We start from the raw sequence: 4,239 nt of genomic DNA on the forward strand, positions 1-4,239 counted from the left end.
AAGCAGTGACTGACCTTGGCCTTTTAAAATTAAGAACTTTCCCAGGTGTCAGTTTGTCTGAGGCAATATCTATTCAATGACTGAGGGCAAGGTAAGAATTGAGACAAAAGATGTCCCAATTTACCAGGCCTCTGTGTATTACTTAGGTTTTGATGACCTGGAATGAATGTAAATAGCACTTGTTTTCTGTGCTTTAGGAAAATCACTTTAGTGACTGAGTAGATGATAGATTGGAGTGGGGAGAGATGTGAGGAAGGCAGACCTGTGAGTCGATTATTATAATAGTCCAAGCATGAGGTGAGAACATATTTGAGAGATTTTGCAAAGTAAAAATCAGCAGACCTTGGCAACAAATTGGTATGGGGATGAGAAATAGTGAGGTATCTAAGATGACTTATAGGTTGTGAACCTGAGGGAATTGAAGACTGATGTCAACCTACCATACTAAGAACAATGCATTTGATAGTACCTTTCAGGTAGCCCTGAGAATGAAAGATTTTTGCTATGAATCACAGAGCTTTTAAATCATCTATAAATATTTTAACATTTGGTTGTTACCCTCTGCATATGAGATTGTTGTCTATTGGAGGAATTGAAACAGAAATCAGTAACATCATTCATGATATGAATGAAATCAGAATTCATGAACTAAATTCAACAAATACAGAGGATTGCCCATAGATTTTCTTTGGAGAGGGAAATATGTGAGTTGGTTGAGTTCATTTCATTGGGTATTTAAAGTTAGTAAGAAGCATCATTTTTTAGTGTCAACCCAAAAAATGCATGAATGCTATTTGGGATATTTTCTACAGAGTTTTGATAGGTCATCTATGGGCACAGAGCTATTGTGCTGAACTCATTGTTGTATGCCTCTGAAACCTGGACAGTCTACCAGCTCCATGCCAGGAAAGTGAATTGCTTCCATTTGAATTGTCTTAGGAAGATTCTGGAGATCAACTGGGAGGATAAGATACCAGACACTGGGTTCTTTCTTGAACTAAACTGCCAAGAATTCAAACTTTGCTTCAGAGAGTGCAACTCCAGTGGGGTGGTCGCATTGTCCTAATGCAAAACTTCCACTTGCCAAAAAGACTATTTTATATAGAACACACACGAGGCAAATGCTCACATGGTGGTCAGAAGACCTGATAGGAGGACACGCACACAATGTCCCTCTTAACCCCTTTGACCTTGATTCTGTGGCCTTGGAGATACTGGCATAGCACCCCTCACCATGGTATCTCCTCATCAGAGAAGTTGCTGTGCTCTATGAGCAAAGCAAAACTGAAGTAGCTCAAAAGAAATGGGAGATGCACAAATTCAGAGAATCCACCCCAAATGTTCACCTGGACTATTTGTGCCCAACATGTGGTAGAACATTTGGAGCTCATATTGGTCTGATCAGTCACAGTTGGACTCACTGTAATTTGACTCTAGCACAGTGATGGCATTGTGGTCCTCTTCCAGAATGAAGGACAACAACCATGAGCATTGAATCTAATTTTACATAAATCTTACTTTCTGTGCATTAGGGCCTTTCCTAAAACCTTCTTCAGGGCACATAAGACATCTTTATTTCTGAGGCTGTAGATAATAGGGTTGAGCATGGGAGTAAGAATGGTATATAAGATGGCTAAGATGCTGTCCTGACCAGGAGTATGATAGGACTTTGGCCTCATGTATGTAAAGATAAATGGCCCATAGTACATGACAACCACAGTCAGGTGGGAGGAACAAATGGAGAAGGCTTTTTTCTGGGCCTCCACGGATCTAATGTGAAGCACAGTGTGGAGAATCTGACCATAAGAAGGAAGAATGATGGAAAAGGGAATTAGGAGGAAGATTACAGCACTCACATAGATTCTTCTTTCATAGTGTGATGTGTCAACACAGGGGAGTTTCAACATGGCTGGGATTTCACGGAAAAAGTGGTCAATGACTACAAAAGGGGAGATGCAGTGTGTAAACTGTGTGAATTGTAGAGTTGATGGTTCCCACAAGACAGTATCCAGCAGCCATCAGAACACTAATCTGATGGTTGTTTTTGAACATTTATCGTTGTCTTGTTTTGGCATGTGTATATATGCATATGTGTGTATATTTCTAATAGTAACTATCTGTGGTATATAATTTTACATGTACTGTCCATATTGCACATTAGAATATAAACATATCAGGAGTAGATGTTATTTTATTCTCTGCATTTTCATGCTTAACACTTAGTTTAGTACCTGGCACCTAGGAAGTACTCAATAAATATTTGTTAATTGATTTCAACCTTATCTCCATGGATATGGGCTGCCTTCATGTCATACAACATTATTGCTCCACTTTCTAATTTCTCAGATCTTATTCGCTTTCCTCTCAAATCCTGAGTAGCCATGCTCTTGATTCCCTTTTCTTGGGGAGTTATCTCAATACTTAGAAGCCTGTGGGAAGGGCTTCATATGGAGTGAAATAAAACAGAATAAATCTGGAAAGATAGATTGGAGTCAGTTTATGATATGTTTTTAATCCTAAGTGGAAATGTTTTCATCCACGAGGTATCAGGGAGCTATTGGAATTTATTGTCTAAGGGATTGACATGATCTGACTTTATGTTTAAAGAAAATCACTTTGACAGCTGAATGGAGGATGGACTGGAGAGAGGATACACTAGCTGTTAGGAGACCTTTTTTGAAACTACTGCTATAATCTAGGCAATAGGTGATGAGAATCTGAACTTGGGTAGTGTCTATATTAGTGAGAAAAAAAAAAGAGAATGTGGGTTCCACTTCCAGGAGCCAAGATGGTTGAATAAGAAGTAAGTCACTCTCACTGTCTCTTATTAACCTCTGAAGCCCAAGAAAATGTCGCCCCTGGAAATACCCTGAAACAACTGAACCACCATAAAGATGGGGTGTAGCAGACCCATAGCTCAGGTAACTTGAGGGATTAATGGCAAAAGCCCCTCTTGCCCTGGGGCAGAGGGAGCAGTACAGAATGGGAGGGGTCCCAGCAAGCTAGAGGAAAACCCCACCTCAGCATACCAGGAGGAGATCCTGAGCCCCAAGTGATGGAATAGGCAAGCACCAACACCAGGACCCCTGAGTACCTCAGTATGGGTAGGGGACCAGTGGAAAATGGCTCAGAAAACCACCTTGTGCCTTGGCATTTTACAGCAGCCACGTCTCCCACTGACTCAACAAAACTCTGGGAAGCACTCCTAGGGGAAACGCACCAGGTGGAGAAACATCCCACAACAGCGAAACATCCATCTGAAGGGAGCTGGAGAAAGTGAAAGGAAAGGCCCAGGTGAGCAGGCAACCTTCAGGGACAAGACTACCCAACCTTACCCTAGAGTTCCAGTGTTGCCGATTCCAGCCCAGCTCCAGATAAACTGCCAGAACCCTACAACCTCCAACTGCCAGTATCTGAGGCCCTAGCACACAAAGCCAGTGACCAGGCTTCAGGCTCCCAACACAAGAAGCTTGGTTCAGTGCTCCCTGCTCCCCAGCAGGAAAGTTCAATCTTTTTAAAGGTCAGGAAATAAGCAAACACCATGAGCAAAAAGAAACATACTATAGATTCTTATTATGGAAACAGTGAAGATCAAGGCAAAATTCTGAAGAGGGCAACATTGTCAGCAAACCCATATCTAGAACCTCAAAAGGAATTATGAACTGATCTGAAGCCCAAAAAGCATTCTTGGAAGAGCCCAAGAAGGACTTTAAAAGTCAAATAAGAGAGGTAGAAGAAAAATTGGGAAAAGAAATGAGAGGTATGCAAGAGAGAGTCAATAGCTTGGAAAAGGAAGGACAAAAATTAACTGAAGAAAACAACTCCTTAAAAAGCAGAATTGGCCAAATAGAAGAGGAGACACAAAAGCTCAAAGGGAAGAATTCCTTAAAAAATAAAATGGGCCAAATGGAAAAGGAGGTTCAAAATCTAATAGAAGAAAACAATTTGTACAGAATTAGAATTGGGCAGATGGAAGCTAATGCTCTCTAAGAGAGCAAGAATCAGTCAAACAGAAACAAAAGAATGAAAAAGAAGATGAAAACATAAAATACCTCATTGGTAAAACAAATGACATGGAAAACAGATCAAGGAGAGACAATCCAAAAATGACTGGTCTACCTGAAAAACATGATGAAAAGAAGAGCCTGGACAGCATCTTTCAGGAAATCATCAAGGAACACTGCCCCTAGGTCCTAGAACTGGAGAGTAAAATAGTCATAGAAAGAATCCACCTATCAC

The 4,239-nt window shown here is 40.8% G+C and overlaps 1 pseudogene; it reads right to left on the reverse strand.

Moving 5' to 3' along the window:
• Positions 1–1,514: 1,514 nt before the first annotated feature.
• Positions 1,515–2,052, reverse strand: LOC114042466 (annotated as a pseudogene).
• Positions 2,053–4,239: the final 2,187 nt, after the last annotated feature.

Source organism: Vombatus ursinus, unplaced genomic scaffold (assembly GCF_900497805.2).
Source record: "Vombatus ursinus unplaced genomic scaffold, bare-nosed wombat genome assembly UNPS02014460.1, whole genome shotgun sequence".
NCBI classification, from domain to species: domain Eukaryota; kingdom Metazoa; phylum Chordata; class Mammalia; order Diprotodontia; family Vombatidae; genus Vombatus; species Vombatus ursinus.